Below are 12,461 nucleotides of genomic sequence, written 5' to 3'. Positions count from 1 at the left end.
CCAACTCCAGACTGTCCCCACCCCCGTCAAATATCAATTTATTCCTATAATGACAAAGGAATACCATTAATTCCTCTCTAATCTTCTTTTCTGTGGTTGGTGAAATCTTTCAGTAACCTACAAACTGGAGGAAGCAGAGGGCGGGGATGGGGGGATAATACCAACAACAGTTTCATCATCATTTCTGACCAGATAAAAATAAAAAGGCTGCAGCCTACTTTTATACATTGTAGGATTCTCCCCCCCCCCCACACACACACACACAATTCTCAACCCAGTAGCGCTCCTGGGTGGTGGGAGGACGCAAGTGAGCCCATCAAGAGCAGACAGATTCAAACATATGTCAGGAGTGACGTCTGCAAACATGACGTGTGTTACTTATGGCTTCTGAGTGTGTCGCATTCAAGGCACATGATGACTCCTTTAATCCTCTCAAATACTTAATAAATTGAGTACAGTTAATACTACTACTGACATTAGACATTTCAGACAAAGGCTTCTGGCAAAAGCAGAACCCTCCCTGCCAGCAAACATACCTTTGGAATCCAATGCAAGTGAAAAAACATGACAATGCACTAAAAAGGAAAAAAATATAGAGCAAGAATAAAATTAATTGCAGCTTTCAATTTCTTAAACATGACATCTAAACAAAGACAGTGTAGACCAGCACAGTGCTGTGGATGCATTTTTGAACAGGACATGTCCTTTAACATGCACATTAAACAAATATGGAAGATAAAATGACAAAAATCCGTGTCTCAGAGGGATGCTGAAAAACTAGTTCATGCATTGATTATTTCTAGGTTGGATTGTTGTAATTCATTATTATTAGTCTGTGGTAAAAGTTCCCCCCGAAAAGCCCTGATTTAATCCAGAATGCTGCAGCAAGAGTACAAAAGCGACTAAAAAAACAAGAGATTATATTTCACCCATGTTAGCTTCTCTTCTTTTTCTCCCTGTTAAATCTAGAATTTAAAATAGTTCTTATCACATAGAAGGTCTTGAATATTTATCATATCTTAAAGACATCAGCACTGTTATTACTGGCGCAGCTGGCAGCCAAAGACAACATACCTGCAATGACTCACTCTTCAGTATAAGACCGACCTTTGACCAAAGCCTGCAGTAGTCTTGTAACAATAAGATCACTACAGACTTCAGTCAAAGGCCTTAAATTAATCACACATCAGTTATAAAGGTTAAGGCCTAATAATGCACATTTAACCCTACTGTATGGTGCCCAAGCATGTAAATCTAATTACCTAATTCTTGTAGTCCAAATGAGATATAGCTTGATGTTGTCATCTCGCTTGCTGTCAAGCATTTGAGCTTCTCAGTTGTTTATTGTGACTATGTGCTTATGTTTCATCTTTCTGATGTATTATTAATTCTCTTCTGCAAATGTATTTTCATGTCTTGCTGTGGCCTACTGAAAAAACCTGGCGAGCACACTGTGGTCAGAGATGTGGCTCACCCTGAGCAACAATCACTACCGAGTGCTTAATTAAATGGAAGCGTCATTACAATGTGAAAAAAATCATTTATATTTAGTCATTTTTATACAGTATTTGTACTTTCACATGCAAGTCACCTATGATCCACCAGGAGGTGCTGTAGCACTCAAATCAACCCAACCCGTGCCTATTTATTCCAGGAAGACCGAAAGGTGTATCATAGTTCAAGTAAGCATGACACACCCTTTTGTGTAAACTATGTCCCAAACTGAGAAATACATTATACTCCCTGAAGTCACCTGAGAGTAGTGATTACGGACATGGAAGTGGTCCAAGTTTCACTGTAGAAGCCCCAGATTTATCATCTTAATGAGCCACAGGTCAACGTTGATTCTCAAAAGAGGGTTAGTATTAGCAATATCTCAATCACAAAAGTCAGCCAGTCCATGAATATAGTTTTGTGGTCGACGAGGGATTTTCACACTAGTGATGGGATTTCCGGCTCTTTTTAGAGAACCGGCTCTTTCGGCTTGGCTCACTAAAAAGAGCTCTTTCGGCTCCGAACCGGCCCTTCAGGTTGTTTTGTTGCTTTAATTAATTTATTATTAACAATAATATAAAATTAAGCACAAAAGGAATTACTAATGTAAAAACAGTGGTTTTATTTATATATGTTTATATATAAATATATGCAGTGGCCCCTAGAGACAAAACACATACAAACTCCAAAACACATTTCTAGCGTTAACTGAACTTCCTTAACAGAGCTACCTAGATCACTTAAATTACACAATTGAAAGCATATGTGTATTGTTTGTGTATTTATACACAAGCACTCATATATATTCAAATAATTTAAAAAAAAAAGTTCATTTACCTGTTACTACCACACACCAAATCCGGTCGTTGGTACTTGCTAGCTTGCGTAGCCACCAGAGACGGGCAGTAACGCGTTACTTGTGATTGTGATTGTTGCTTAGAGTGAGCCACATCTCTGACCACAGTGTGCTCGCCAGGTTTTTTCAGTAGGCCACAGCAAGACATGAAAATACATTTGCAGAAGAGAATTAATAATACATCAGAAAGATGAAACATAAGCACATAGTCACAATAAAAAACTGAGAAGCTTAAATGCTTCGATAGCAAGCGAGATGACAACATCAAGCTATATCTCATTTGGACTACAAGAATTAGGTAATTAGATTTACATGCTTGGGCACCATACAGTAGCGTTACTTGTAACGCGTTACTGTAATCTGATTACTTTTTTAGGGTAACGAGTAAAGTAAGGGATTACTATCGCAAAAACGGTAATTAGATTACCGTTACTTTCCTGTAGGAACACTGCCTTACTGCCTTACTAAAACCGTGATTTTTTTGCAAGAATGTCTCATGACAGTGAGGTAAGCAAGCGCAACTTTCCTGACAACAGCTGTGTGCAGATCAACAATGGATAATATATCAAGTATGGGAGAGAGTATGAGCGTGCAGCGTTTAAAGCGTGGAAGTACTGACCTTACTTTGAGTTTGATTCCATAAAAAGTGACAAAAACATTAGTGTCCGTTGTGCGTGGGAAGAAAACTTCTTTTTACAGCGAAAAAAAACAACAACCCCTAAACAAGCTCTGAGTGCGCAACAATGTAATAGGAAATTCACAGAGAAACTTGCGGATTCTTCCACTGACCGCTGCAGCACACCTGCACCAGGGTAAACCTCCGCCTATGCTTTACAGGTGAAAATAGAGCAAAAGGACTGCTAGTCTTTGACTTCTTTATTTTCTGCTGTGTTTTACTTGCATCTATTTGAAAGAGTGAGTGAAAACACAAAGAATATTTTATTTTATGTGCTGGAATGTGTAGAAAATAGGTTTAAATGTTAAACTAATTTCTTCAAGTCAGAGAATGTTGCATATAATTAAATTTTTACTTGATGCATAAAGTTAAAAGATTAAAACTGATAAAACAAGTTAAAAAAAGAGACTTTTCCATTTGATTACATTTTGTATGATAGATTATGCAGAAAAAGTAGAATTGGGCTGAAAGATCTATCGCTTTATCACCTATTCAGGTTGTAAATCGTGTTTTTAAAAAGTAACTAAGTAATCAATTACTTTTGAAAATAAGTAATCAGTAAAGTAACGGTATTACTTTTTGGGGGAAGTAATCAGTAATTAGTTACTGATTACTTTTTTCAAGTAACTTGACCAACACTGGTAGCCACTAGGTAACAAAAGCTCAACACTGTGCCTAGCATCCTGGAGCACTTCTGTTGTCTTTTGTACGTGATTTGTCTCTATGGGCCACCGTAAATATACTTTTATTTATTCACGCCACATAAAATGTAATAAATAAATCATATAATACTAAAACCAACTATTCACATTTCAACTTTTAACTATTTCATTTTTTTTTTTTTAATTTTAAATTGAAGCGGAAAAAAAGTGCGAGAGAGAGGGCGAGAGAAAGGTAAAGAAAACCCAATGGCTCCCGTCGTTCACGTCAAAGTCCCGGCTCTAAGAGCCATTTCGTTCGCGACCGACACATCACTACTGCACACATATGAAAATTAGACCACTGAGAAGCCACACAATGACTTTCTGTTGTATGGGTGTTTCTTTCTCAGTCTGTTTTGCAGTGGTGATTATGTGGAACACACACGAAACACTGAAGTGAGGAGGGTTTTTTTTCTCTCATTTTCATTGGTCAGAATACTTTTTATAAAATAAAAGTAATAGCTTTGATTTAAGTCAGTTTTTCATTAGAAGGCTAAAGCCATGTGGTAGCTAGCTTAAAATGCTTGTCAAGTGGTTAGTTGGATGCTTGTCTCACTGGTCCCGGATAAGAAAAGGAGAAAATGGGTCGCTGATGCTAAAAAGACAATTCAGGATACCACAGATTTTTCCCAAGGAAGGAACAAGGAAGGAAGACTAAGAAGACGAGAGAGAACAGTCCTCTGATGATGAGGAGTGTTTTTGCCTGGTTTGTGTTGGGCTATACACCAACAGCTGGCCCAAGGAGGCATTGCTTCCATGTGTTGTCTGCCAAAACTGGGCTTGTGAAGATTCATGTTTTTGTCACTGGTTATATTAACTATGACAGTTTTATCACTTTATGATGATGACAAGCTTGAACTTATTCCTGTACACCTAGGTTTTTAAGTTGGGACTTTCTTTATTAAAGATTTTTTGGTTTGCTTCTTTTTTATTTTTGTGTTTTGTGTCTTCACTTTACTGGGACAGCTTCTGTTTCTACTTGTGACTCTAATTATACATCAGGGTTTTGATTTCTTTTTAATGTTCCTGTCCCTTCTATCCCTTTCCCCCTGATTTGCCTTAGTGTTAAATAGCCCAGTCTCTCTTTATCCTTTGTTGTGGTGTCTGCGTTTGTGCCTTGCTCCTGGTTATGTTCCTTTTATCACCCTGGTGCGCTCCATGCCACTTTGTTGTTTACTTGTTGTATTTTTGGATACCTCTTCATCCTGCAATAAAGCTTTGCTATATTTTATTTCTGCACATTGGAGTCTGTGGAGTCTGTGTTTAGGTCCTCAACCTGCAAAATATGACGACTTTTCCTCAGCCTGTGATTTTGAGACTCAGCTACATCACTAGCATTTCAGTCCTTACCACTCTCAAGACTGTACATTGAAACTTTGTATTTTGAACAACCAGACTGAACATTGAATATTTATCATGTCCGTTCATTGGTCCAGCCCACCTAAGGTCAAAGTGGGCAGTATTTGGCCCACACACAGTAAAATGAGTTTGACATCCCTGTTTTATAAATTGAAAACAATTGGCAACATTTTTGCTGTTTCAAATATGTATTTGTGTCTCCACATGAGATTAAATTTGCTGAAGGTGCTTTTAATCAAGAAATTAAGGCCTGGGATTGAGAAGTAGAAACTAAGACAAAATTAATAATATAATCAAAACATGGACAGCATGGCCCTAGTAGCATGCTTCCTTTAATCTGGGATTAAAGTTGATTTAGGGCAGACATGAGCAATGACATCTTAAAGAATCATGCACGTGCAGCTCGGTTCACTCACATGTGATCCCACAGCTGTTAGACAGCTGGGCAGAAACATCTCGCCTGTGCCCTCTAGAGGTCATCATCTTCCAAAATATGAGAAAAGCCAGCAAGTGAGCTATCTGCAGCTGTTTATGTTGGATATTTTGCATTTATGGAAAAGCAACAAAATAACATTAATATACTTTGAACCTTAGACTTATCCTGTTTGGGATAAGGTGCATAAAAACCTTCTGCATGCGACACGGCTGAGTTGCTTGACAAAAGTATGTGGAAAAACATGCTGACAGTATAATTATTATGTGTGATTTCATGATTCTCATTATGTTTGAAGAAAAAGACAGCCATGCTTTAAGGTTAAAAAAGTGTTGTCTCAATTTATTCACACTCCATCACACACAAAACATGTTTCCCCTTCCTTTTTACCTTTATACCTACACATCCTTACATAAAATCATGTTGATATATGTATTTGTGTGTGTGTGTGTGTGTGTGTTTAGACTACATGGAGTTATTTGTTAGGATGGAAAGAGAGAGAGCTGTTTGATGTGAGGTGTTCAGATTAAGGTGTTGTGTTGTGGAGCATTCACGGGGAGGCTGGTTAAACTTTTACCTGCACGGTTAACTAATCAGAGTTTCATTTGTGTCAGGTCAGGAAGGATGTAAAGTGGAGTCACACAGAAACAGCTCACCGCACACCAATGTGCTTTCATGCGCACGCAAGTCAAATAGTGTTACAGGTTCACCATCCTGACGCAGGTCATCTGACATGGCGGACACGAGTGGACTTGTGTTTATGCTGATCATGTTTTTGGATAAGCTGCCATCGACAAACTCAAAAGGTACTGTGATATTTGACGTCTCTTTATACAACATATGCTTATGTGTAATTTATTCTAATAATTGAAAAATAAGAAAGTCAAAGCCACAGGAAGAGCAGTGTGTGAATTTAACGTGAGGTTAATGTAATTTAAAGGTGACTCTGCAGTGTGTTGGCAATCAGTGCGAAGGAAATAAGCAATGCACTGTAGCGGCCGACTTGTTAAAATTATACCACTACGTCATGTGTCACTGGTGTTGTGTTTGTGCAGCAACAGTGCTTTGAACAATGGGCAGCTTTTGCAGATAGCATCATTTTTGCCTTTAAGTTTCCACAGCAGCTGTAAACACAGCTGTGTGCGTCCCTGATACCCTGAAAGTGTTACTGTGACAGCTGCACACATCTCAGGGTTACTCATTAGGCAGAGGGGATGTGAAAATGTTAGCAAAAAAATCTTGATTCCAGTCAAACACACAGCTTACATGTTATCAGTAATAAAAGAGATAAGGTTAGAAATCGTTTCAGTTGTTCTGATAGAAAATTGGATTTTATTAACCCAGATTCATGTTGTGAAAAATAGAATCGCATCAGTCAATGGGTGTAAAAGTGAAGGATTTCTAATTGTGACATACAATCATTTTTTAACGTCCATCATCAAATGATTCATCCAAACAAAGCAATATAAATGTGGTGGGGAGATCAGTGAGAATCAAGAACAGAAAACTAAGTTTAATCCAGTGGGCCATTATTTATAAATAAAGTTTAGTGTTAATTGCTGATTCATTCGTGACAATAACTTTGCTTTTTTACAGTCTTACTACCAGATGCCAATGTCACTTGCATCTTCCATGATGACTGCATCCTGCCCTGTAGCTTCAGACCCACAGGCACAGTGGTCATCCACTGGTACAAGCAGCAAATCCCTGTCCACAGTTACTACTACAACAAGGACCAGTTTGGACTCCAGAACAAGCACTTCAGTGGAAGGACAGCCTTGTTCAACTCCCACATCCCTCACGGCAATGCCTCTCTGCTCCTCAGAAGGGTCAAAGTTCAAGACAAAGGCAGATACAAATGCTACACGAGCACACGAAAGGGCAACCAGGAGTTGTTTGTCAACCTGGAGGTGAAAGGTCAGTCCAGTATGATGCATTTGTAACATTTATAATACAGAATATCAGACATTTAACCCAACTGTTTATGATTTTTTTGTGTGTGTGGCTTTTTTTTTTTTTTTTTTACTAATAAAGCTTTGAGCAGTAAAGTGGCAATGAGTGCATCCATTCATGAATTGCCCTCAGGCTCCTGACAACAAGGTGGAACATTTGTTCTACTTTTTTCCACTACAGTCCAGCAGACTGGCTTTTACATGTCCTAATGGAAAAGCATTCAGAAAGCAAACACCTAAACTGTTAGAAGCTGATATCTTGCGCTTCAGCTGTTGTCATAGTGATCATTTCACTAATCATTTCAGAAAATAGTTAGAAAAGGTGTTTTTACACAATACACATATTGTATGAATGTTTTTACGTTTTAATTTTAACCTGTATAAAAATACATAAGAATTAGTTACCAAATTTCAAGCATATGCAGCACATGCGATCTTATTTAACTCATTATGTGTTGTTATTTTTTAACACATCTATTCTCAGTGTTGCACCTTTCTAGTAAGCTGAGCACTCAAGACTAATTCAGCCAATCACACACACACACGCACACACACAGCACTTTTATCTATGCCTAAGTGCTTTTTCTAACATTCACACACATTTTGATGGATGCATCCAGGGTAGCTGGGGTTCAGTATCTTGCACAAGGATATTTCTGCATGCAAACTGGAGGATTCAGAGATCGAGATACTGGCTTACCGTCTGGTAGACCCTGTGCTCAAAAACCTGTGCTCTGAAGTGACATATTGTCTTTTTTTGTCACTGAAATATTGAATTTTTCTGGCATGAGGATAAAAAAAACAGTCTCCACCCAATGAGTAGATTTGTAAGATTGTTGCATTTTAACAGCATTTCTAGCAAATCCTCACAGCACCCTGATGCCAAAAATATAATGCAAAATTTGTGTGCTATTATATCTCTTGAGTACCAACATGTTCATTAAATACAGCATATTCTAGCTGCTCCATAGGCTGTACATAAAATTGACTTTATACAAAGTATACCAAGTATAGACTGCCCACAGGAGAAATAGAGAACCACAGAATTGAAATGCAGCAGAAAAGCACCACTTTCAAGATTTGCTTGAAAGAGAATCTCTCCTAAATGCCAGCACTGGTGCGGAGAAAGTGCACATTACTAAGTGTGAACATGAAAAACACTAGTTTTACTGTTGACAATACTGAACTGTAAAATGGAACTTTCTTGTTGCACAAACTGAATCAGGCTGCCATTAAAGCCACACTTTTATCTTTTCTGCTTTCCTTCCAGCACTGATCCAGTCTGTGATCGTGGAGATAACCGACGAGATGGTCACTTGCTCCTCTCAGAATATCTACCCCATTCCTCAGGTAGCGTGGGCCACAGATCCCCCTTCTGCACAAGAAGCTCTCGAAAATTCCACAACCAAAACCACAGACCACAAGGGTCTGTTCACTGTGGAAAGCATGCTAAGGATTCTGGGTAATGTCTCCAATTACACTTACTTTTGCTCAGTCATATCAGCTGACAAAACCCAGATTTGGACTGCCTCTCGGAAAAACCAAGGTGCAGTTTGGTTCCATACTAATACAGATTTCATGAACAGGATTATTTATGACTTAAATGTGCTAAAAAAAATGTGTGCAAACTATTTTTCAGAGGATATAACACAGGAAGAGGGTTACGCTCTGTCCATCCCATGCATCGCTCCTCACAGTCTCCAGAATTTTTCCCTCACCTGGACCTTTGACTCATCCAACGACCCCATAGTTATCTTGAGATATGACCACAGAACCAGACACAGCTTTAACCTGTGGGAAGGCGAAGCAGAGCTGGACCAGGACCTACTTCTTCTTGGGGATGGATCTCTTGTGCTTTTCAAACCACAAAGTGAAGAACACTCTGGGACTTACACCTGCAGCTTCTCAGGCCTGCAGAGCAGACACATCATTCAGACCAGAGTAAACATCACTGTAGCATCAATAAGTGAGTTTTCTTTTATATTATTTCTCAATTAAAGAAAAAAAATTGTTCTCTAAAAGAAATGTGCATTGCAGGTTTGGATGAACACAGTGTGCAGAGGTCCTGGTGGTGCACAGTGGCTTCTGCAGCTTTTGTCCTGATCACTGTTATTGTAGCTCTCCCTCAGTGTGTAAGGCAAAAAGGTACGTGAGTTATGCAATTATTAAAATTCGTATGTGCAACACTGCCATAATTCTGTTAAGCCTGTTAATTATTTTTATTTCTCATGGTTGTTTGTTTACATTAGGAAAAAAAGCTAAATGCTTTTTATCGGTAAAAGCTGTTTACAAGTAAAACTTCACTGGATTTTCATCTCAGTTTTTATGTGAATGATTCCACTGACAGTATGAGAGTGATACAAAACGAACAAATGAAGATAAAGAGAAAAGATGGTGGTAGAATTACGACTTCCAGGGAGAAAAGAAAAGTATTCAAAAACTGCTCTTTGATCGCTGATCTCTGATCTTTATGTCTGTTGGTTAAATTCTACACAATATTACACAAAACAACACAAAAAAGGTTTGATATAGCTTATCAACTAACATTAGAAATTGGTAGCGGTCAAGCGCGTCTGATGCATTATTTCCCGTTCCTGATACAGCAATGGAGAGCAGAACAGACTCACATAGGTGTAATGGAACAGACCCTGTTGAAGCTGCACATCACAAAGGTCTGAACACTGCTGCTTCATGCATAATCCGACACGATGGCGCTGATCGTAACAGAGAACCAGCGCAATCGGATGCGCAGGATGAACTTTTAAGGAGTGTGCCAAATGTAGATGAAGACTCTAGTGTGACTTCACTGCCAGACACTAAAGAAGAAGAAGATGAAGAAGAAACACCTTTGGACGGGAGTGATGGGCTACAACCCAGTAACCTGCAGAGGGATGGATTTGAAAATACTAAGCCTGTACTTTCTAAACCATAAAAATCAAGTGCATTTACCAACTGTGATCCATGTTAGTGTTTGGAAATCAATGAGCATCAAGTGGTGGAGCAACACACACACACACGCACACGCACACACACACACACACACACACACACACACACAGAAAGGTGATCCAGATCAAACTGGTAAAATTCAGCATGTGTCTGGTCATATTATCATCTTCATATAGTACCTGAATCATGCTGTCTAAACTATGATTGAACTTTGAGTTTGTGCTTTTTTCCCCTTTGGCTTTAAAATAAAACAAAGTGCCTATACTGGGCTCACCTTTGTCTGGCTTTTGATTTATTCTACATATCATCACCAAAACATACAAGCTCCATGTCCAAAAAAGTTGGGATGCTGTGTAAACACAGTTTACCATGCCATCCACAAATGCAGGAAAAAGCTCTAGCATGCAAATATGTGAACTCGGTCAAAGCTCAACTAAAATAGACTAAGGTGGAGAGCTGGTCGGTGGTCAGCTGAAAACGAAAATTTAAATTCACTTGCAAACATGGACGCAGTGTTCTCTGGGCTAAGACGAGAGACAATCTGTCTTGCGATCAGTATTCAGTTCCTGCATCTGTGACCTATGGAGGCAGATTAATGCCTGTGAAACTGGCAGCTGCTGGAAAGCCATCATCAATGCCGAAAGGTATGTACAGGTTTTAGAAAATATGCTCCCGTCCAGATGATTTCTGGTGCTGAACTGGCATACAAGCAGTCATAATCTTTCACCAGCTGGAAACATTTAGCATTGACTAAAATACAACATAGAAGACCCAAGGCTGTTGATAAAAGAAGAGTGGATGCTTTTCAAAATAACATTGTTTCTTAAAATGGTGCATTTCCTAAGTTTAAACATTTAATGTTTTCTATGTTTGATTGGGACTCAAATACAGTTTTGTGAGTTTTGAAAATCATCCTGAAGTTGGGACTCAGGGTTGTATACAAGTATTAAATATACTGGTTATTTACGAGACCAACAGAATTCTGTGTCTGTGCAGACGGTGGACTTGAGCTTGATTTGTGTTATGGTCGTATTGCAATATAAACATGGACATGATTTAATTGTTTGCATTGTACAAATGTCACACTGCCTAAAGACGTCTGGACAACCCGCCTTCATTACACCACAGCCACTTAATTATAAGCTTGGTGGCACAACAAAGACAAGCGTCTTGTTTTGCGGTTTCAATCGGACCTTAAACCAATTTTCGAATTAAATGGACGTTTTCCATCTAGATAAGCAACCCAAATAGCTGTGATGTGGGTCACTTTAGGGCCCACATCCTGCTGCTCAGATTAACTTTACTCGGGTCACTCCACAGAGTGGTTGTGGGAGGGTTTCATTTTTTCATTAGCGGTTACACAAACTCCTCTGAGTAAATCTACATTGTGCAGTTTTAGCATGTCAAAGTGTGTGATGGTTGAGATGGCAGGCTGGGGGTTTGCCAGCAGGCCAAATGACAGATTTATTTATTTACTACAGCATTAGATATCCAAGATATGGGGTTTGTAGAGAATAGGCAACTAGAATGAACTTTTCTATAAACATTTGTTGTTGGTTTCTTTATATATTTGTGAAATTGGAACAAAATAAAAGATCAATAGGGCTGATTGATATTTCCTAAGAAACCAAGCTTAAGTGAATCAAATCGCTGCTTCTTATTCGCCGAAACATGTGAGACTTTTTCACGTTATGACTCAGACCTCCCAAAAATTACCAGAGATGATCATACACCCACTCCCACAATCTGACACCAACTTCTTCCCTACTTTTTCCACAGCTTAGACTCCACAGAATGCCTTCATGCATGAGTTCAGTCTATAGTAAAAAAGAAAAAATGCTTACGCACACACACGTATACACACAGAGCCTGATGGAAATCTTTGTATGGTTACTTTAAATCATACCTTTCTTTTGGACAGGAAGTGCCTTGTCATTCCACTGCTCTATGACAATAACATTTCTTTGCTAGTAATAAACTTGAAAGTTGTTTTTTTGTTTTTTGTTTTTTTAATGAGGCCCCTTTAAAGATTTACATGTGT

Source organism: Astatotilapia calliptera, chromosome 10, assembly GCF_964374335.1.
Source record: "Astatotilapia calliptera chromosome 10, fAstCal68.1, whole genome shotgun sequence".
In the NCBI taxonomy this organism is placed as follows: Eukaryota; Metazoa; Chordata; class Actinopteri; order Cichliformes; family Cichlidae; genus Astatotilapia; species Astatotilapia calliptera.
The sequence above is the reverse complement of the archived record's forward strand: the minus strand, read 5'-3'. Positions refer to the sequence as shown.